Below are 24,447 nucleotides of genomic sequence, written 5' to 3' on the forward strand. Positions count from 1 at the left end.
GAGTATTTTAAACAGTGTTTTTAAGAGCTTATTTGATTTTTGGTATTCATCTGAAAACTTGTATGTTCAAGCTTTCTGAATTGAGTAATTGCTTCCATGGCATTAAAACCCAGAGCTGTGAACGTAATTAGCCTGAAAAGGGAAATGCTGAGTTAAATGCTTTAAATCTTCTGGAGATTATGCTGATTACTTAAGGAGCCTCCTCTCATCTCATAATTAAGACCCTGGAGAGCTAATATTACATAGTATGAAAATGGCTGAAATACTACTTTTCATGTAAGTTCTTAAATAGCTTACGGCAGGGAAGATAACATTTTTCTTCTGGTGAAAACAGAGAACAGGAAAATGAGATTTTACAGCCTTAAATAATATAAATATTTGACACACATGCAGGTGTGACTTCCTTTTAATTCCAGAGTAAACTAGTCTCACATGTGTTTTCACAAGTTACTGGTTGTAATCCTTTTCTAAAACACAGTAGTGAGGTCGGATGAGACACTCATTTTAATAACTTTCCTTTCTCTTAGTTATATGCGAGATATATGTAATAAGTCATTTAGCTTGTCATTGTTTCCCTTTTAAATACCAGACCTCTCAAATATTCTTTATTCTATCTCGAGCTGGAAAGCTGCTTGCAAAATAACCTTTGACTCCAGCCCTTTGACTTAGAAATTTTCTGTGGCATGTAGCCATCTATGGTTCTTCGAGCCGCATGATCCCCTGATAATTGCAAAACTCTGGAAGCTGCAGCTTGTTTTTTCGTAATTCCATTACTCACGAATTACTTACGGATATTGGCCAAGAACAGTGTCTGGATAAGGGAAAGCTATTAATTTAAAGGATTCGAAGAAACATTCCTCCTTTCATCTCCTACCACCCATTAAGACCCTCGTATTGGCAGTCTTCTCCTTGTTTTATTTTCTTCTGCTTCCCAGAGTCATGGCATAACAGCCTTGGAGAATTTGACTTGTGAGGCTGAAGTCAGACACCTGTCTATGAATGCGGATTAAACCAACCCAAACCACTAAAATGCTGGTCAAAGATAGAAATATATGATTTTGGAGGAAGCTAATTTTCTCCTTTTTTATGTCTTTGGTAAATGGAGCATTATTTTAGAGACATTAAACAAGAACTGACCAAAGCCCAGAGGTATTTGGTGAATTCCTCCCTGACCTGAGACAGCAACACTTGACAATTGAATGGGCTCAAAGCACTTTCTCTTCTAAAATTAGTCCCTCCATGCCAGACCTGATGCTTAACCTTGTGAGCAATCATCAGCAACATTTAATTTCTTAGTCTCTGGTCTTGTAACAGAGGAGTTAAAACACAAGACCAGGAGGTTATAGGTCCATGAGTTTAATTCTCAGAAAAAAAATAATCAAAATATTGTTTGTCAACATGAACAAATACAGTAAATCAAAGAAGATTTATCAAAAAATAATTAGCACAGACCAATTTATTTTCTTTTTTCTTTCTGAGTGTAATCAGTATTGTGATTAGAACTTCTTCACACTGATTCATGTGGTACTTCCCTAAAGTAACTAGGTAGATGTTGTAGTAGTGTAGATGCTCTGAAAATACCTTTGGGTAAGCACAGAACCCCCAGGATAATATGTGGACAGAGTTGTTGTCAGAGATTGACTGTCAGACAGAGGATGTATTGACTGTGTTGACAAGCACTGCTCAAGTCCTTCATTGTTTAATATTTTTTATATTTAAATAATGACAGAGATAACAGTGAAAATGGTTATTACATGCGTAGGTAAATCTGCTGGCTGGGAACTGCAGTTACTTTGCAGCACAGAGTTGGAATTCAGATAGGTGCAAACTGGAGCTATCATCTGAGAAACCATAAACTGCTTAATATTGAGAGGGTTGAGATACCACATTTACAGGTGAGGAGCTGTGGGGAATCCAATGGTTTGGGAACAGTTCACTGAAAAAAGACCCAACAGCAGCCATGGCACACTGCCAGCTGAGTGTCAGTCAACAATGTCACATTCCTGTAACAAGGGAAACATTGAGATGGGATGGATAGAGGTTGTGAGGTACATAAGGTTATCTTTTTGTACTTTAAGGAGTTTTCAGTGTATTTTTGTGTCCTTTTTGATTATTCCACACCAAGAAGAATACGGAAGAGGCAGAGAAACCTCAGAGTTTTTCCTCCAGTGATCTGGCATTTGGAAATTTTGGTTTATTTAAAAGGATGGATTGTGGTTATTTACTTTTAAAAATAATAAATAAGGGATGGTATAACTGTCTCCCTGTATGTACAAGACTGCTGAAAAGCAGAAGAGAATAAATAGTCTGTTCTCTCTGGCTGTGATAGAAAGGATAAAAGGTAACAGAGCAAGATATTTCTTCTTACAGTGATAAATTGTAGCACAGCACGGATGAATTCACTTAGAATAGTGAGGAATGAAAACTTAAGAAAGAAGCAGTGAGAAGATTCCCTGGCAAGGCTACAGATTGTCTGCCCTTTCAGACCCATAGAAAGGATTTTGGATAATGTAGGTATTACCACTTAGGGAAAGGGATATTTGGCTTCCTCAGTCTCTTCCACTTTTTGATGCACACCAATGGCCGTCATGTTGTGAAATGTGACATATAATAAGGTGTCAAAGACAGTGGCCAGTGAAGTCTTTGGAGGAGGATAACCTTGGTGTGCTTTGTTGAATTCAACTTGCAAGGTATAGCTGGAAAATGTTCCAAATTACAGCTCTGTGCTGCAGAAATCACCATGTCTTGTAAAACGTATGCAGTGGGGACTGGAGGGCAGGGAACGTGTCAGCGGTTCAGGGGCATCTCTGAAAATTCGTAGAGGGAGAAATGTGACTCTTCTACTACACTGAATTAAAGTGTTCTTCTGGAATATCCAATCATGGAAATATACTATTAGAGGAACAACTACTCTGGGGGAAGACAGATGACAGAGAAGTCACTTGATCAGTCTCAGAGTTTTTGTTGAGTTCGTCTGGAATGGGACTGTGAGTTGGTCGTTGTCTTATCCTATGTATGAGTTCATCATCGATTCCCTTTGGTAAGATTTTGGACAACAACTGGAGGAATCCTCTATGGATCTATCCAGAGCCCTGGGAGAGACAATCTTCCTGTTTCTATTGCCATCTAAAATAGAAAAGAATGAGGAGAGTCATTAAACTACATTTCCTCTGTTTAATGACTCAAAATGACTTCAGCCTTTTCCTAATCATAAGCGGATCAAACTGACAAAATTGTATTACAATTACAGTACTTTCAGAAAAAACACTTTATTCAAAGTCAGATCTGCTTGGCTTGGAGAATATTTTCCCTTTGACTATAACATGCTCTTCACTGCTAACAAGCATTTATTGCCACTCTCAAAGGTGGCTTTTTGTCTTCTCCACCCCCCCAAAATAACCTAAGAGGTGCTGGGAGCAGTAGCACTTTCGGTCACCAAGATGATATGTAATCCTTTTCGTCATTAAAGATAAAATCCTAACATCTAAATGGTGTAATCTGAAGCTTAAAACCTTTCTAAAAAGACAATGTCAGCATAGCTACCGGGATGTGACTGATGCTTGAGAGTCAAATGACATAAGGAATAAAACCAAAGTAGTCTTTATTTTCTGAATTCATACAAATAGCCTTATCTGAGGAGAAAGGAAGACAGCAGGAAAAGGGAAGGAGAGGGTGACTGAAGAAGGGGAAAAAATAAGATCATGTCAGCAGACAGGATAAAAAATAGAAGAATATACAATGGAGATGATAGGTTTACAAGCAACAATGTTATATTTACACACAGAGGAAGCATATTTTTGTCTTTTTTTTTTTTTTTTTTCTCTTCCATGCTCTTTTTCTGGTTCTTTTCTGCTAACTTATGCCTCCGTTTTGTCTCAAAATGCTCTGCTCAGCTCCACTGAAAGTGATGAAATTACGCATCGTTCGTTTGTCGGTAATTGTAGCGTACAGGAACTTGTGCAGTGCAATCTCCCATAACGTGTATTTAATGCACACATACAGGTAACCACAGTTGAAACAGGATTCCTTGTCCACTTTCTCCCCCTCCCCGCCCTGAAACTTATGTATATAAGTATGTCTGGGGAGAGGAACATTCCCATATCTTTAGGAATTCATTTCTCTGCTGGGAAATTAATACTCATCACTTACTCAAAAAGATGTTGCTTGTGATGGCATATATGTCATGTATGATTGGTTTAAAAATGCACTATTTTTTTAAGGGTCTTAGTACAAAAGCACGTCTCTTTAGTGCTTCTATTAAAAAAAAAATATACCATTTGCATAGAATTAAGGTTATAGGTGGAAAGATTTTGATTATAGTATGACTTCATGTCATCTTATTTCATTTCAAATAATTCATGGTACTTTCTGTCTGGAATACTGTTTTAGAATAATTGCATAGAGTGAAATGAACAAGCAGGAGGAATCTCATAATGCATAAAATAAATATTTGTAAAATACAATTTAATTAATGTTATTTTAGTAGCAGTTCTATGTTGAACTGGGTTTTTTTTTGCAGGGTGGTACAATGGCTGTGCTTTTATACATATTTGAAGAAACCCACATAATAGAAAACTTGCAATCTCTGCACAATAAATGAACACCTACATATAAATCCTATGCACATAAATTTAGAAAATCCAGCAATTTGGGTGAATGTATGTTGGCAGACTACAGCACTGGTTGCTATAGTAGTTAATCCTTAGACTATATACTACCAGTTTATAATAGGTATATGATAATTCATCTGCTCTGAACCCTAGAAAGGAAAGCCCCATGTAGGAGCTGAAACCAGCTATTATGGGAGTTTGGATCTGTCTGATGATTGATTGATCATAAATTGAGGATGAAGTCTGCCTTCTCTAGAGATAAAGGTTAAAATGTTATTTTCTGAAACAATAATTTCAGACAATCAGAAGTTACTGCTGTGATTTCCCAAAGCAGAATGACTATGGTGGTTTTCATAACTCGGGGTCTGCACGGCTCACAACAGAAAGCTCCTGGTCAAGTAGTGTCGTTTATGTATTATCTATTGATTGAAAATGGATCATGAGAAACATAATGAAAAGAACATTTACTGCCATTAAGATGGAGCATTGAAACTTGTGTAAAGTCACTGAAAACCTTTAAGAAAGGTCCTTTTGTTTGCGGAGCCCTTTATATCATTAATGAAATTCTAGCCTCCCAAATTACGGCTATTTACTCTGCTTTCCCCATGAAACACATATCCTGTAATTTATTCAGTATTTTCGACATGATATTTCAAAGTACCTTTATCTTCTTTTAAATATGTTTGGTACCAGTGCCGTATCAGTCTCTTTTTTAATCACTTAACTCCCTTTAGTACAGAAGCAACTACTTGAAAGATATTTTTGCCTTTTTAATTCTACTCTCTTTTATACTGTAGAATGAGCGAGCTTAATAGTCAGAGTTGCTATTATATAGATTTCATATCAAATACTCTTCCCCTATAAAGATTATTTTTAAGCCTTTTACATTTGCTGAAGTATTATGGGAGTACATGAAAAGTCCTCTTCTATTGAATTATTAGGTAATAAATCAGAATAAAAAAGCAGATGAGAATTTTTTCCATGTTTATATATGTTTTTTGCTGTCCTTATATAAACATCTCAAAGTTAGTGGTTCAAAGCATTGTTTTGGTAACTGTCATGATACTTGATTTCTTAGGTATTTTGGTTGACCTGGTGAGTAGATGAAAACATTCAGTCTCCTAAAAAATGCTATAAATATCAGTTAGTTTTATTTAGTATGAGCAAAAGTAAAACATGGTGTCGCAGGAGGGGGTTGTGGATGAGAAGATAACCTTATAGGTTAATGCTGCCACTCCTCTGGCAGAACACTGCGTTTTTAGTTTAGATGCAAATATATGGGTAGAAAAATGAGGTAATCTATCTTCTGCCTATATACCAGTAGAAGAAAAAGTGAAAAAGTATTTTTACTTCTTTATTTTCATGAAGCAGGTTGTTTTTTTTTTCCCCTCTCTCTCTCATACTCTTTTAGCAGACTTGACCTTTTCTTTTTTCTGTCCCTTAAAACTTGCAATGCCCTGGAGTATTTTTTGTGTTTCAATTTGAAGGGAGGTTGCTGCCCAGTTTTGCCAAGGTTGGGTCCTGGCTCTCTCTGTGTTCACAGGAGGGAGACTGATGTCCCCAAGCTCACACTGTGTATCCACCTCGATCTCAAAAAAGGATGTAGCAGAGTTAAAGATATGCCTTAAGCATATATTTTAAGTGCAAGAATTCGTGATGTTTTTCATACAGGTAAGAAGAATTTCTAGACTTAAAGGCATTACAAATAAAATATGTATTAGGGCACAAAATTGCGGTGTCTGATGGACATCTCTAGTATGTTCAGGAGCCTCCCCTGATGATGCTCTTGCATGTCCTCTGATCTGCGGTGGCTGCTGTAGGATGTCCACGAGCAAATCCCACTTTTTCAATTTCTGTGTTCTTATATTTGTGAGTACAAATCACTATTTCTCACCTGTTTATTTGGGTAGTGTGGGAGGAATGGGACAATAATAGTATTCATAATATTAAATCAGTTCTGCATTCTCCAGTCTAGCATTGAAGAGAACCTTACAACAATTAGATCTTTAGCATGGCTGTGGTTCCTGTTGTAAATAGGTTTTCAAAATTCATTATTAATTTTAGGCACCTGTCTTGTATACTTAAGTTAGGAAATATGAGTAAAAAGATGGGCAAATTGAGAGGGCAATTCCCATCTTGTGTGGGCTTAGTTTTGTTGCAGAGCTGCCTCTCTCTAGCTGATGATATAGGTGATTGTGCACCAGAATTACTTGCATAGGCTAAAGTCTTTGCTTAAAGTTACCTAGAAACCATATTAAAATAGTTGTGAGAGGTGGTGTTAAGAATTCATGAAATGCTGAAAGATCACGGTCCTGTGATTTTTTCCATGGTTTTTCTAACTTACTCTGCATATCTGGCTTGTACTATCCTTCTATGCCATGAACCCATTTTTTTGGCTTTGATATGAAAAAAACATCATTTGCGTTCTGCTAATAGGAGCAAAAAAGGAAGATGACATATGTAGAATCATAGAACTATCTAGGTTGGAAGGGACCTTTAAGATCATCTAGTCCAACTATCAAATATATATATATGTATATAAGTATATATTGAAGTATTGATTTTTCTGGGTTATCACCAAAGCCTTTGATAGGAATGACAGGAAAAAGACATAGAATTCATGCTTTCCTACATGGAAAAATTAAGTCAAGAAAGCCTCTTTCTGAACTCAAAGTAAAATTACTCTCATTTGTACAGGAATACAAAGGAGAAAATTGCAGTGGACTTTGTAATTTCTCTAGAGCCTCATCAAGAGTAAAAAGAGAAACCATTTCTACTTCTGATGCATCCTAGAGATGCATCTCATGGATTGAGAAGGCAACTTAAATTTCCATTTGTTCTATTTATATTTTTCAAAAATACACACACATGTTATCATTTTCTTGTTACTGAATTCCACATCAATTTTTGGTAATAGTCCCGTGATGTCTACTTTTTTTTTTTTTTTTTGCCAATTTGGGAATAACATTTAAAGTATTCCTTTAAATTAAGCACCTGTCAAATAATGATCAGTTTAATTAGTTTTTTTTCCTGGTGCTGTTTAAAATTTCTTGAGGAAAGTGTGTGATAACAATATAGTAAGTTTAGTGATTAGAATGTAACATTTAATATTCAAGTTTACCTTCTGAATCTATGTTTGTGATGCTGAAATGTTACTAGAACATACTTACTTTAGTCTTGAGGGACCAGGAGTTATCGGACTACTTTCCTGAAAGTATCCTGAGAGAAAACTTTTGACGTTTTGATGATGATAGTTAATCGCTTGATGCTTGTTGTCTTCACAATTTTTTCCGATGAGCTGCATGCCACATGGGTTTACATTCTGTGATTTTGCTGTCAGCCATGGTTGGGCTGTCACGCCAAGCCAGGCAGCGTCGAGAAGCCCATGTGTATCTCAGAGAACAAAAACAAAACGCAGCATCTGTAACGTAAGATTTAGGTGTTCAAAGGGATAAGCCAAATATCTTTACAATATCTTCAACGCTCCTCTTGATAGTAAGATTTAGGAAGAGAGGAGCATCTCTTAGGATTCAGAGCAGCCGTTCCCTGGTGCCCTCCTGGTGAGGAGCTGTGCTGGTGCCCCGTGCCGGGCTCTGCCTGCCCCGTCCCAGCCGGCGGCTCCACGGTCTCTCCTGAAAAGCAGGGGAGAGGACAGGAAAGGTGAGACTGGCAGCAGCGTTGTTATCCACAGAGACTGTGCTTTGTGTCCCTTTCCCCGTGCCAGGGGCTGGCAGTGGCGGTGGGAGCCGCTGGGTGCGGTGGGGAAGGGATGCACCTCTCCTTTCCAAACATTTCCTTCTTCAAATCCCTCTCACTCCTTTGCCTCCGTGCACACTTGAGGATAACTGATGGGCTACACCCAGTGCCACCACTGGCTGCTTCCCCTTTACCTGCTCGTGTTATCAGATGGGCTGCTTGACCAGAGAAGAAAAGAGAAATGCGTGGAGGGGGAGACAGGACAGTGTCCGCAGTGAAGGAGAAAGAAGCCACGCAGGGTTTCCACCAGCCACAAACCACCTGTAGCAGGGAGAGTGGGAGAACATGGGTGGTTACATTATTCAGGCTGTAATGCAGCTTTGGGTCTTTGCTTTTACTAAAGCTTTTCAGAGAGTACTTATTTAACAGCATATTGGATCATCCCAAGTACCTAATTTACAAGTCACCGGGTCATTTTCCCTTTTTTTTTTCCTTTTTCTACCTCTTGATTTAATAGAGAGACATTATATACTTCTGCAGCACTCTGTGTCTTTGACTATGTTTTTATATACCTACGCATTACCTAAACCTTTATTATGCTCAAACGATACCCTAGAATAAAGGTGTGATCGTTGTCCTTTTGGCTTTTCTTAAAAAATATGGATAATGCCTCAAATGCCTTCAACCACCTTTCTTGTTATAGGAAGTTTTCCAGTCCCAGTTCATCCTATTTTTCGCTGTGTCTTTCAGGTTGAAAAAGTGATAGTGGATTGAAATAAGTAGGCGTGTATTTTATTGCTGTGTTATTGTCATGTCTTCAAACTAGCTCTGTTCTTGAAGGTATAGGCTTTAGTTAGATCAGATCCAAATGAGGCATGTTAACTGCGTGGGCTGAAGTTGGGCTGGCTTTTTATTTTCCCCTGGTTAAATCACGCTGCCCCTGATCCTCCAGTATGCAGAACGGCTGCAGAGAGTGAGGTCTGCTGTCAGTGAGTGAAGAAAATGCTGTTCTATCTAATTCTTGTCTCTCCAAGCTATTTTGGTGCTGCAACTTTTCATGTTGGGGTATGCTGACAAGTCCCTTCCTTAGTAACAACATCAATAAAGTGAGTGACTTCTCTTTTGTTTGGCTTCGCTGCTTTCAAACAGGAACAAAACCACTTTTACACTAAACTCAGGTGGCTTGCTCCGTCCTTTCTTGTGGGTTTAGTGGTACCAATGATTTTATGACTGTGTGGGAAGAAAGAAGTACACTTCAATAAAAGTATTATATGTTTTCCATCACCACTTTGAATGCCACAAAACAATTAATGGGGATTTTAGTACTGTGTGTATGCTATTAAAAGCCTAACTAAATAGTCTATAGAAATAATTAGTTTCTTTAGGAGTTAAAATGGAACACCAGTTATTGCAAATAGTTCATTTTATTTGTTAAACCAATAAGTTTATTCTTTTACAGAAAATGCTAACTTTTGCATATAGTATGAAGAGATTACATTTAATTTTCCATGTGTGGTCACTTTTAGACATATGGTACGTAGGCTCCTGGAATTTATTTAAACCTGTTCTTTCCAACAATAAATCTTGTCCTCGTTTTAACAGATTGCTTTACATGGAGCTGGATCCAGTTGCACAGCCTCCTCGAGAGAGGAAATGCATTACCTACAGACAAGGGATGCAAGAATTATGGCTGTACAATGGGGAGTATTTTTCCACCATTATCACTTTTCAGTGGAGATTCTTTTTCAGATACGTAACAGTGACTCAATGAACCAGGAAGGTGTTTACCTGCAAGGTGATCTGCTGGTAACTGGAGAAGCTTTTGAGGGCTAAAATTTCAGGCGTCTCTGTCCAGAGCCATCCCCAAAGGAAGAAAAAGGGGGTCTCCTCCCCTTCTTTAGGTTTCGTCTGTCAATCACAAAGGGCTTTTGTCCTGCCAGCATATTGATGTGTCTGGCCTTTGGCTGTTTATCATCTTCCTGTCATCCTTAAATGCAAAATAAAAGAGGGGAAATAGCTTCTGGTTCTCAGGCTTTGAGAATAAACTGTTTGTGGCTGCTGGAGACCTGGGTGTCCGGGCTGCCCTGGAATGCCTTCTCCAGGGATACGATGGCTGGCAGCGTCCCACGTCACCCGTGTGGCTCCCAGCTCCCGAGGCAGTGGTCAGAACAAGGCTGATATTACAAGTCAGATGATGAGAAAGCAATTGAGCTTCACAGATTCAATTTCTCTCTTTGATCCTGGCATTAAAGTGTCAAGGTCTGCGAGTGGAAGCCCAGCGCCGTCAAGATTTCCGGCTGCTTTAATCCTGGTGGTAAAAAGATCCATTCACAGGGCGTAGGGGCTGGGTTTTATTTTTGCAGGATTTCAAAACTGTTAGATAACACTAAGCGTTATAGAAAGTTAGTTTTCTCCTTCTGTATTTTAAATTATTTTTCTGTAAGATTTTTCTTCTGTGTATATTATATAGTAAAGATTTGGCAGCAAATTGACTTAACCTTTCACGTACATTTGAGGCACTTAATGTTTTACAGAGGGAATACTAAGGGAGAAGATTTAAGAAGCCTGCAGAAGGTCAGATACAAAATCTGTGGTGGAGATGCCTTTGAGCTATAGAGTTCCAGTCCAGTTTTTAAATCACAGGGCTATCTCTCCTGCATTCCTGTTAGAGGACAGAATTTAACTTTAAAAAACAGGGCATGGTACAGAATTGCTGTCAGAAAATTAAGGTAGGAAGAAGTATATAAGCAGCTGTATAACAAGGTAGAGTTTTAAGCTAAATAAACACTAACTCGATGTATTCTTCATTTCCTTTTTCAGCAGAATTGGATACTTTTATTACATTTCGTCTTTCTGAGGGAGTGGGAACATGAATTTCAGTTTCCTAATATTCTCTTCTCTTTTTAAGGAATTTTTGAAAGAGGGAAAGAAAAGGAGCTGAACAACAAACAGATTGTGTAACTGTAAAGAATTATTTTTAATGTTTTGTCATCGCCTTATGCAATGTTTTCCTGGGGAACTTTACATGTCAGTTAGGATTTGAGAGATGTACTTTTGTAATATGGTGAAAGTGAAGTTGATTTAATGCTTTTGTGCTCTTATTTCTCTTGTTTTCTTTACTCTCCCAGCTCCTTGGCTTAATTTCTTTTTCCCAACTGTTTCCTGTCAGTTCTTCCTGTTTTTGCTGCTGCTCTATTAAAAATAGTTATGTAGTTTTGCTGAGCTGAGGGATATGTCTGCGTAGTTGCTTATTTAATTTAGAAAAACAAAATCCTCCTGACATTAGAGAAAGAAAAAAGAAATCCCTTTGAGTAGCAGTTATGAAACTTTTAAGAACAATCTGTTTATTTACAAAATGCATCTAGGAAAGGAGACTCACACCAAGAAATAAATCATAATTCTTAGAGGATGGATTAGATTTCAGAAATCCCTGCTTGTCATTTGAAAGTTACCTGTGTTCATTTGATTGCTCCAAGCCTTTGTAGAAGGAGAAACTGAGCTGTGGTTCTTGCAGACGCTATTGTGCTCATGAAATTCATGTCCTAAACTGGTAACTCGCACTCATCACATGTTTCTGATTTGATAGCAGTCAGGGCAGAAAATCTCCATTTCATGAAAAGCAGAAGGCAATTATGTTACATTAGAATCTACATGGTTTGGTATGTACTTTTAAAATAAATAGTTTTTCTGTTTATGTAAGGGTTGCACACAATTAAATATTTTCCATGTAACTACTGCACAACTTTAATATATATTTGTAGTCTATGGAGTACAGTCTCAGATATGGCTTTTAACGTATGACATTTATATTTTATTTTAGAAACAAGCATATTTTTAACTACAGGCATTGGAAATACTTGGAATTCTGTTCCTGTGAGCTAATTGCTGACTAGAATAGGAAAATAAGAGCTACTTTGTGGTTAGATGCTTGTGGTCTTTCTTTTGGCTTTTGGCCTTAAGATAAAATGTCAGGGAAAACACTCTAACGGATAATGGTATCAATCAGTGTATCCTGGACATAATTTGAAGCCTGTCAAATGTCTGCTACTTTATAAACATTGAATTACATCATTCTTCTTCATTCTACCTTCTGCTTATACTTTATTTGGTCAGAAGAGTATAAATTATGTCACAGATGATTTTCACAGACATGCTTCAGTTCATAAAGTCTCAATTTCACAGAAAAAGGAACTGCTGTGAAAAACCAGCTTCATCTGTGAAACTGAGACTTTATGGGCCATTTCAAATATTCTGAAGAATTCTTTATTCTCTTTCGTATGTTTGATATCTGGGCTAGAAACCGTACTGAGGAAAGGTTTCTAGTCTTGTATTTTTAGCCTAAATAATCCTTGCCAAACTAACCAGATCTGATTAATAGCAAACTGTAATTCACAATCTGAGTCTCCTCTCGCTCACATTAACATCAAACCATGGGTCTAATCATTACGTGAAACTGTGGTTCAAAAATTCAAGGCAAAATTTCAATAGATTTTTAAGAAACTTTAATTTCATTTGTGATATGAAATAGAGAGTTGTATAAGTAAATAGTAAGTGAAGAAAAACCCGCAGAAACATTGTTACAATATTCATAGTTCAGATTTTGCTCTAAAAAGTAAGAATTAATGCGTTTTAGGTTAAAATTTGTTTTTTTAAAGTATGAAGAATACCTTAGGTGTTTTAAGTAGTAATTTTCTGCTATATCAGGATACTGTGAGTGATTTTTTTTTATATATATATAAATTTGAATGAAGGCATATTTAATTTTTTTCAATGAAAAATTAAAGTAATGTTTAGCCCAGGATCATGCAGATGCCAAAAAAATTCTGGGATAATTCCTCAAATACACTCTTTGAAGACACTTAGAAGAAACAAGGAATTTGATAACAGCATGCACAGTTATTGGTCAAGAATGAATTATGTCAAGTCAATCTGGCTTCCTTCTGTGAAGATAAGAGGCTTCGTTGGTTCAGAAGTAATAGAGGATATCGTATATCTTCAGTAAGTCTTTAGGCAGACTCTCATGTGACATTCTCATAAGCAAGGCCTCAAAGTACCCGGGAGAAAAAAAACCCTCTTACTTAAAACTGGCTGAAAAACCTGAGTACTGAGTTTACTATCAGAGTGGAAGTATCGTCCAGAGATAATTGGTTCCATCCACAGATTTAATATCTCGAAGTCATCGCTCTAGTCATTACTAAAGTTGTTGAACAATGAGACCTAGCCATTCTTCCAAGATGTCTGGTTTTATCCACAGATTTAATAAATATGTCATTCAAAACAGTTTGGCAAATTGGATAAATATTCCCAAAATATTGGATGCAATTTGATGGAAGGTTCTTTTGGGAGAAAGAATTAACTGTACAGATGAAGAATTTGGAACTCCTTCCTAGGTCACAGCTCTTCATAGCAGGGCCTTGGAGTTAGATTACATCCTGAATGACTCAAAGTATTGGGATGTGGAAAAAAACAGTTGTAATTGTATACAGATATAAATATATATTATATAAATACATAGGAATAAGAACACAGCATGCAAAGCCCGTGAAGTTACCATTGTCCTCTCCCCAGTGTCGATAATGTCAGCTGGAGTAACAAAATTCAGTCTATACATGGGCAAACTGTGCGGAGACCAGAGCAGAATGACAATGATCAGATATCCATAGACCATATTCTTTGAGGAACCTGAAATTACTTGAAAAGTTTTGTTCAGTCTAGAAAACTCTAGACTGATAGTAGTCTTCTCATGTATGCAATACTCCTCTAATGAGAAAAAGAATAAAGAATTCTCTCTTGGGTGAAAAGTAAAAGAAATAATAGACTGAAATTGAAACAAGGTAGATGCAGGTTGGAAATAATTTTATCGGAGAAACTTTCTAATATTAAGAATTGCTAAATAGTGGGATAGTTTGTTCAAAGGCATGGAGTTTCCATCATTGTATCATCTATCATGGAAGACGTGAATGGTAGAGCTGCAGTCCTTGTTTTTGGTGGAGAATGGACTGTATGAAATTTCTTCTGTTCGGATCTTTGTAATTTTATGTGATTATTCTATATAACCTGTGATGTAAGTTGAAGTGTAATTTTAATTCTCTTTATGATGCTACATGTTGATCCTGAGCTCAGGAGGACTGCTCAGGTGGATGAGCATTTGTAGGTAGAGGCTAAATGAGTGGCATCAAACTAACATATAAATTTCTGTATTTGTATTAGATTTTTTAAAATAATCAAATTTCCCTTGCCTGCAGGAGTTGTTCCTGCATAAGGAGTGAACCATCACTCCTTAAAGAGAATCCATTAGAAATGTTACATTTTGTGCGTGTCACCTAGATGGCAGAGAACAGTAAATTGTATTTAGCAGTAGAATTTATGAGGAAGGGCTGCTCAGAAAATAAATAACATGTCACTGAAGCAACAGAGATCAGTTCTAAGAGGGAGATGACACGCTGAGGAGTATCTGGAACACCTTTATGATTTAATGCAGCAAAAAACATCCATGGTAGTTATCGTATAGTGGTTCTCTAGTACATGCTTGTATGCATTTATTCTAGGAGTGCAAGGTCTCTTGTAGAAAGAAAGAAAAAAACCATATGAGTGTGGCCCAGACCTTTATTTAACAGCTGCTGTGGAAGGCTGTTTGAAATCTTGTCAATCTTGAAATCTCATCAGTTGTACGATGAAAATAACAAATAGCTTAAGGTTTTTCCAGTTATTCATTTCCTGGTTTAGGAAATTTCTCTCTCTGCTACTGCATGAACAAGTAAATAAATAGATAATTATAACTAGTTATAGCACATGAGGAAAAACTAAATTAATAAAATGCTTGAAACCAGAATGTAGAAAGAAATGGAAAAGCTTCTTTCTGGAATTCTGTTTCAAGTTTATTCTTTTAATTTTGGAAAGAATAGTTCATAAAACAAGGCAAAAAAATGATTTGATTAGTCCCTGTTGTTATGAAACGTTAAATCTGATACCCAGCTAAAAGGAATCAGTGTTGGGTTTTCTGCATTTGTCACCTTCCGGAGCTGACTTAATGAAATTGGAATTTAACTCGTCCTCTGTTGTCCCTCTGGACTACGGACTGGTGGGTTACTGATAACTTCTTGATGATACACCTCTTCCAACGAGTACAAACAAAGGGTAAGCCTTATGCTGAAAGCTAAACTTTTACATCGTTTGGAGCGTTATTTGTGGCTTCTGATAAGAGTGTGAAAGTTTTCACCATAGTGTCCATGCTGTGAGTTGGTGACAAGGTAGTGTCAGTTCGAGTTAGATGAGCAAAACCCTCCCCCCCAGGCAGTACTGTTCTCATAAGTAATAATATTTCTATTAAAATAATATAGGCTAACATCCTACTGTAAATCCATCTACTTCTCTAGACCGTTACCAAAATTGTTTAGTGTGTGCTTGAGTTTGTTTTAATAACTGATGAATATAAAGGGAAAATGTAGGAATAAATTATTCAGGTTTCTTACCCAATATCCGTGCTTTTCTCTTGGGGTGTATAAGAAACCTTTGCTTATGTTACATGTTTGATAAGCTGAAGATAAGTTTGATAAGTGATTTTTTGCTGCACTTTCAGTCTCTCAGCACATCCTTATTTCAGACACACTTGATTCGTAGACAGCTAATGTTAATTAAAAATTATACAGATTTTTAGAAATCACATTAAAATCATACACTATGCATAATCCCATGCATTTCCCTCTTCTTAAAGTGCCCTTGCAATCAAAAAGCATAGCAGCGATTAATAAAAATATGCTGAACATGCCACCTGGTACTCGGAATTACAGATAACACTGTGACTGATACGCACATTTGCACACACATGCACCCGTTGAAAAGCAGTTATCTGGGTTTCAAAGGCATTACAGAAAAATGCAGCATTTCTCAGGAAGGAAAAAATTAATTTTCTCTTGAGTATTCTTAGATGCAGTCTCATTAAGTAATGTACTTTAAGGTAAAAAAATCTGATCTTTGAGATCCCTTTCGATGCAAATTTTGAAAATCTCATCTGCCATTAGATCTTCAAATGGATTGTAAGGATTTAATCTATACTATTGTATTAATTTAACATAAAGTAAAGAAGACTTTGGAAAACAACCAAAGCTATGATGTTACATTTGGGGTTCCAGGAATAATTTGGTTGTCTATCTTCCCCTTAATTGTATTAAAAATGTGCATTTCTTTTATTTGCCTTCTAATTGGTAACACTTTTCCTCCTTCTGAAGAGCAACTTTAGCTCAAAATCTTCTTTGAGTTTGAGCAAAAATATTTTATATATAAATACCATATTGTGTATATACATATATATATGTATACACAGAAGCCTTCTATTACTTGACATAACTTTAGATTCCATATTAGAAAAGATATGGTGCTTTAAATTGTCATAGCATCAATATAAGACTTACAAATACATAAATTCGAGGTCTTGTTTTTCCAGTCTTTTCTGCTCTCTTTTGAACATACTCATAAAGAAGTCATCTAGTTAGAGGAGCTTTTCTTGTCAGGAAAGTGGAAATGTTTAAACCTCAGTTCTGCCCGAATTATCCTGACCTTCCCATTAGATCCGTCCTGGAGGCTTCCTTTCCACAAATAAGATGATCTGCTAGACTTGTGCTTGTTCTGGCATTTCATTCTATTTGAAAAAGCAGGATAATTAAGGAAAAAAAAATAATAATTTTTCACTTGTGCAAGTTGTACTTGTCGTACTATGTACCATTAGAGTTCTAGTAGCCCGTCGCATGGTATTTGGACGTATATCTTACTCTACTACAGTGTGAAGTGAGCTTTTTGGAGAATGATTCCTGTGGTAGCCATCTGCTTGATAATACCTTTTTTTTTTTCTTTTCTTTTTTCCTACTTAACTGGAAAAGATTACCTGGCACACTTGGCATTCATCTCAGGAACCCAACACCTTCCCTGTTCTGCTCAGCATCCCTTCTCCTGTGCTTTGCTTTTTTCATCTGATGTCAGATCTAATTTGGTGCAGATACCTTGCTTTGCTTCTTATCTTAGCAGGTGAAAGATAGACAGAGCTTGTCTGCATTTTCACATTGATAAAAGTTTTTCAGAAATCTCCCCTTCACCTAAGAGTTGTCAAGTACTGTTATTGTAAAATGTGCACTCAAATGCCCTTTTTAAAATAGCAATTTCCATGTGTTTTTTTTCACACTAAATAAGGATTGCAGTTTAAAAGATAAAGACAGATGCAAGAAAAGAAAGTTTTATAAATTCCTCGTTGGTACTTTAGAAGGCATTGCCACTTTAGGTTCATTTAGGGTTTCTTTTAAGAATTAATTGTAAATTCCTTTTTTTAAATACCAGGTGTTGTAGTTCTACAGTGAAATCTTTTGATTTTTTAAGAACTTTTTGCTTCTGATATTGACTATGATGGCAATAAAAAAGGGCTAGGGAGGGAAAATAAGGACTATTTGAATTGTCCTTTCAGTTAAAGTGCTCTTCACTATGATTTGTTGGAATAATAGATAATCACTTTTCTAGTTGTATTGTTTCTCAGAACTATTTTAAGTGGAGTATTACCTGAATTATTTTACCTGCTATATTCAAAGTAATACTTGGGAATTGGGTTTTTAACCTATTGGAATCTCACATGTTTACTGATAATGTATGTCTAACAAACATATGGAAATTGCTTGGCTTTCACTGTCAAGTAAGCTGAGAGTTGATGGTGAATGTGTTGGTTTCCCCCAGCTTGAGCAGGACTCAGTAATGAAAAATACTCATTCTTTCCTTTATGTAATTGTAAAATAAATATTTCTTAAATAACATCCTATAAAAGCTCAGGCATTCGCAGATATATAAAGGAAAAAGCCTCATTTTCATGGTGTAAAATATTTTCTATAACTAGATAATTGCCTTGTCTTTTATACTAATGGCCATAATTGCTCAAGGTGGTACGCTAGATGTGAAATGGAGCTGAAAGGATCAAACTGAGCCTAGAATTTCATTTAAGGAGAAGTAAAGGGAAGGCAGGGCTGTAAACAGGGTCTTTCCAGAGCCAGCGATGTGGCAGGTGGGAAGCAGAGCTCCTCCAACCCTCAGCTGTGCAGCGCCTGCCTGCTGAGACCAGGTCAGGGGCCTTCTGAGGGATGGTAGGACCTGCAGCTTCTGGTGCTCTGAAGGGCTTGCAAGTTACAGCTTCAGAAAACTCTCTGTAAAGCTCATTAAGGAGAGATTCAGTTAGTCCTGAGCCTGCAATGCTGATGGTCTTTGACATATGTGAAGGATGTTGAGGTATCAGGAAGAAAATTTTCACTATGAGGGTGGTGAGGCACTGGAACAGGTTGCCCAGGGAAGCTGTGGATGCCCCATCCCTGGAGGTGTTCAAGGCCAGGCTGGATGGGGCTTTGAGCAACCTGGTCTGGTGGGAGGTGTCCCTGCCCATGGCAGGGGGATTGGAACTCAGTAATGTTTGAGGTCCCTTCCAACCCGAACCATTCTATGATTCTGTGACATTGGATGGGGTTTTCTCTTGTGCAGAATAACAGAACATTTATTTAGCTTATTATAATTTTTTTACATTTTTTTTTCTTTGTTTTAAACTGGGATGTCAGTGAGCTCCTGACTGTGCGGTGGTAGAGAGTTATTCGAGCTCTCCAAGGGTTGGCAGCTGCAGTTACTGCCATTTGTATAGGAGTTCTCTTGCTGTTTGCATCTGACCTGCATGAGCTTGGTTGAGCCCAGAAAAAGTGCTCAAGGGCTGGCTTGCTACATTTATTTTATTCAGTAATTAAATCAAACTTCTGGGGTAAAGGATTTTTAAGACTAACATTGTCTGGTACAGTTAATTTATAAACTGTTTATCTCACAAAAAGTTTAATTTAAGACCTAAATTAAAACCTAGGAGATCGTTATTTTTTTTCAAAACAAATTTTGTTTTAAACACACAAACAGAAATACGCAGCACCACTGAAAGTGCACAACTTTGGATAAAGTTCAGTGTTTAAAGACTGAAATTCGTCCAGCTGAACACTGGGCAAACAAAATGCATGTTCAAATTTTATATATTCATCCAAGGTTATGAACATACATAGAAATTATTGTACTGGAACAGATCAATGATTCATCTAGTCCTGCTGAGAAGCGCTGGTGAAGCATGCCAAAAAGTAAATCAAGGACTTGATCGGGATTTCAAGTCTGTCACGCAATGCTTAACACAGCTGGAGACCTGGCAACAGAGCACAAATCATGGGTGACTGACCTCCTCCCCACCTTCATCTTCCTCCCCCACAGGAGACCTTGTTCCTTCATTGACTTAAAAAGTCTCAGTCCTTAAAGGTATTTTCAGAAAAATCCATAGCAGAGAGGTGGTCTTCTGGGTTGTGCTTGGCACAGGGAGGCCACTGCTTGTGGGCACTTGCTCTGTGTTTGTGAAATGGGATTGTGTGGCCAGGAGTGTCCATTAGAGCCAGGTCTGCACTGCAGGTCTTCTGTACCCATCCTGCCCTCCCCAGGAGCAGAGAAGGTAGCTCCTCGTTCTCCTTGCCTTCCAGTACCTGAAGGGGGCCTACAGGAGAGGTGGGGAGGGACTCTTTATCAGGGAGTGTAGCGACAGGATGAGGGGTAATGGTTTTACATTGAAAGAGGTGAGGTTTAGAAAGAAATTCTTTACTGTGGGGGTGGTGAGACACTGGAACAGATTGCCCAGGGAGGTCATGGATGCCCCATCCCTGGAGGTGTTCAAGGCCAGGCTGGATGGGGCTTTGAGCAACCTGGTCTGGTGGAAGGTGTCCCTGCCCATGGCAGGGGGGGTAGAACTCGATGATCTTTAAAGGTCCCTTCCAACTCTAATCATTCTATGAACATATTTGAAAGCCTGGCTGTTGTAGGTTGAGGAAATGCAGAGAAAGTGATGTGGAACCATTCTATGAGTCTTCTGGGGATCTGCTGGGCTACCCTGGCGCCTTCAGGGTTGGGAAAGTCTTCAGTATTGAAGAAATGAGTGTTACCAGTGGGTGATGATCTGAGTTTAGGTCATGGTGTCCAGAGAGAGTAATCTGTTAGGCTCAACAGGAGTCCCGCTTGCAACAGTCCATTTCCTGCTGTGGTCTCTGCAATGATGTGTTTTGGTGGATATCTAGTGGTACTACTGCTGGATGTATGTTGGTAAAGACCGGGCACGTTAGCAAGTCATGATCTGGTTCATTTGAACTGAAGTTGCTTGGGTTTCAAAGCAACTTGAAAACTTTTGGGTGAGATAACCAGTTAATGAATGTCTGGTGATGGAAATATAAAGATGGAAAGAAGACAAGTCATCTGTGTGTTGATGCCAGACTTGCAGAAGAAATCAAGTTTTCGATTCATTCTCTCCCTGTTCCTCCACCAATTTTCTTTATTTTTTTCAAACCAGGTGACTCTTATAGTGTTTCTTTAAATAAAGTGTTTGGCCAGTGTGTCTGGTGGCATGTTGTTTGGATGGATTAATATGGAAGTTTACTACAAAGTTAAAGCTGACACGCTGTGGATTTTGGTCTCAGAAAATGAAATACTGTATTTAGCACATTTGTATTGAAATACTTCATATTCGCATTGGTAGTACAGGAAAAGGAAATATTCTCTTAATACTTACTGATACTCAACAATTGTTTCTTTTGTAAAAATCTGATATAATGTGGAACTAGGAAATAAAAATTCAAACTAATCAATACCTTTATGAGATTCAGAGGTGTTACATGACTTGCCAAGATTGGATTCAATTGAATGTTAATTTTATGTTCCAGTTAAGAATTTATGAAGTGTTTAAGCTTGAGGTGCTGCGAAGATGTGCTGTACAGGTGTTCATTTTATTGAAAATTTGATTTTGTCACAGAAAAAGTCTTACAGAAGATAGTAACTTGATGCATTGATTTCTTCAGCAATTTCTGGCAGGACCCTGTTTTACAGCTGATTTCTGCCTTGTCAGATTTCTTCTGGCTTCAGCAGAGTTAAAAAACTGTGATCTATACCTCACAGAGAGCTAATTTTACAGATGAAGAACTGATTTCTTTTTCTTTTTCCCTTCCCTTCCCTTCCCTTCCCTTCCCTTCCCTTCCCTTCCCTTCCCTTCCCTTCCCTTCCCTTCCCTTCCCTTCCCTTCCCTTCCCTTCCCTTCCCTTCCCTTCCCTTCCCTTCCCTTCCCTTCCCTTCCCTTCCCTTCCCTTCCCTTCCCTTCCCTTCCCTTCCCTTCCCTTCCCTTCCCTTCCCTTCCCTTCCCTTCCCTTCCCTTCCCTTCCCTTCCCTTCCCTCTTTCAATTACAATTAGGTTTAAAATCTGTTTATAAAGTTGTATAAAAACAGGGCCCTCCAACTTTTCATCTGTGCTTCCAGTTGCTATAATAGTTTCAAAAAAGGGATCCCACTGTTTTGACTTGAAGAGACACGTGGATATTAGTGATACACCCAGCAGTACGTACAGAGGAAGACTATTGCCAGACACTACCCTGTGATTTTATTGCAAAAGTGGATATAATTTATTAGTTGAGGAAAAGAAATCAGAAAAATATTATTTTGAAGATGAGCCAATTCATGTATTCCTGGACATCATACAGACCACCCAGATCTGAAGTTGTGTTTTACGTCTCTTAAATCTAAATAGATTCAATCAAGTCTTGAACTGCCTGCCTGACTCCAGCTGAATGCCACACGCATAGAAAAGGAAAATCCACCTTCTAATTTCCCTTTCTATTTGTATCTTCCTTAGCGAAAGGCTTTACAGCAAGTGAGCCTGATGAGTTTCTGGAATAACGTCACAGCAGAAGGTTTGTGTATCAGAATGTAGTGTTCCTTGATGAGAAATAGACTTAATTACTTCTGGGATAATTACATTTAATCACTCAAGAACAAAAATGGGTATGATCCTGCTGTACAGCCTCTTTCCAGCCACGTCTCTGTGTTGCCACATCTGGGCGTAGCATCTAATAGAGATTTTACCCCTGAGGATAAGTACCTCAGCTAGAGGACAACACAAAAAAATATTTGTATGTGCATATATAAATATATATATGTATGTATTGTGGATTATTGTGATTCATGAAGGAATTTGGCAAAGTTCAGTAAAACTCCTCACCTTTGTGGCGTGCCATGTTGGATGGCAGAATGGACCACGTATTCTCCATTTCATAAAACATCAACAGGAAAATAGGGTAGGTTTCTCTCATGTTGAGAACCTCATGGAAAGATGAGAAGATGTGGATATCCCAAACCCTAATGCGTTACTGTTTAATCTAAATTCCTGTGTTATTTTATGCTTATCTGCAAATGGAAAATATCCTTTATAACGTTTGCTTTCATATTGTGACTACGCAGTTAATACTGCAGTAACTGGCATGCTTTTCTCAGCTAACCTATCCTTGAGAAAAAGTGCTTCCAAACAAGAAACAGCATCAGACAGCAAATTTTCCGTACTGTTATAGTTTCTAAAATGTCATTGGGATCTTGGAGAAATAAGTAAATTTTTGCCAGTAAAGTGATTAATTCTGTCTACATACAGATATGTATGAATTTATACTCATAGGCATCGATGTGTGTGATGCAAGGCACATAGGCAAGCTGGTGTGATGTTTTAATTTTTAAATTAATACTGGGAACTGAGAAGGCCTAAAGACTAGTTTATAGTGTAGATTAGATTTAGTTTATAATGTATTTTATGGCCATAGTTAGTGTTTTGCACAGATGTGTTATAGAGCATGGGTTTTTTGGTAAGGTAGGTACAGCTCAAATTATCACACTCATTAAAGCATTGATTTAGGAAATTTGTGGCAAACAAACTATTGCAGTTTTATATTGCTTTGAATTGTGGTGTTTGCAATGTTTTGCGAAAGAGGAGACACCTTATGACAGAACACTATAGTTGTGGTGTGTCTGTTTAGAAAACTTACATGTAAGTTTTAAAACGCTCATTTAATGAGTTTTTAAAGCAACAAATAGTGTGATTTTCAACTTCGCTGTGGATTTAAAGTTGAGCTGTTTGTGCCTACAGAGAGAGGCAGTTTGAGGAAAAAAGGGGGTAAAAAAAAGATTTATGAGAGTCTCCATTTCAAAATATAATGGATTGAATTTAATATGCAACTTCTGAAAATCATATTGTGAACATATGTTAATAGAAACTTCCCACAAAAACAGATGACGAGATGTGAAAAAGATAAGATGCAGGGAGAGTTTGTTTTTCTTAAGTGTATCTTTTTCACGTTAGCCTTTTAACAGACGAAATTTCTGTCGGGGGAGATAACTGCAAAACCTCATGTATATTTGTCAAGTGAAATCCTGACCCCACAGCCGTGTTTTGCCTGGTTTCCGAAGGAGGAGGGATGTTTCCAACAGCACTGTCTCGTGTTTCTGCCAGTCCTGGGGGCCTTTCAACCCGAGAGCCAGTTTTGGTCAAATTTGCAAAAGCATAAAGGTCCCCACGGTACAGAAAATTCTGGTTTTTTTTTTTTATGAAACTAAGCAGTCGAGGCAGATACACAGGTGGCTGGAGGCTGCTGGGGGAACCCTGTCCTTTGGAGACCCCAGAGAGCACATGAGGGTGTTACACCCATGGAATATGCTTGCTGTGCAAATCGCTAGGAAATCAGGCTTAGTGCATTTGTTTGCTCCTGGAAGAACTTGTTGGTTTAACTGTTACTGGAAAAAAAAAGGAAACTTATTTAAGCTAATGGGTTTTAAACAACTGTACTGCTTTCCTGTTGTTTATCCATAGCTAGAGAAGTTGAATGTGGATGGTCAAAATGCCCTTAAACTTGTATGTTCAATAATGAATGGCATTTAGAAATCTTGGTATTTTTCTTTTCTCTGAAAAAGGCAAAAAGGCATAGCTGTTTATGTGCATCCTTCTCAATATAGCTTACTTATAGCTTACTTTTTTTTTTTTTTTTTTTTTTTTAAAAAGCACTTTTAGTAAAAAAAGAGGAAAATTTCCTTTATAAAAAAACCAAACTTGAGGGGGGAAGAGAAGTTAACCATGATGCACTATGATGTGCTGGCAAGTTAGGTAAAGAGCAATGAAATATTCTCTGTATGCAGATACTGTTTTTTTTTTTTTTTTTTTTTTTTTTTTAGAAAAAGCACTATTAGTAGAAAAAGAGGAAAATTTCCTTTATAAAAAAACCAAACTTGAGGGGGGAAGAGAAGTTAACCATGA

The 24,447-nt window shown here is 37.6% G+C and overlaps 1 protein-coding gene across 1 annotated transcript in view; it reads left to right on the forward strand.

Moving 5' to 3' along the window:
* The window catches only part of TMEM135 (transmembrane protein 135), a 167,962-nt gene that overhangs the window by 106,872 nt on the left and 36,643 nt on the right, over positions 1–24,447 (forward strand). The gene's annotated exons all lie outside the window — the stretch shown is intronic.

The sequence above is a fragment of the Calidris pugnax genome, unplaced genomic scaffold (genome assembly GCF_001431845.1).
Source record: "Calidris pugnax isolate Ruff unplaced genomic scaffold, ASM143184v1 scaffold252, whole genome shotgun sequence".
Taxonomy (NCBI): Eukaryota; Metazoa; Chordata; class Aves; order Charadriiformes; family Scolopacidae; genus Calidris; species Calidris pugnax.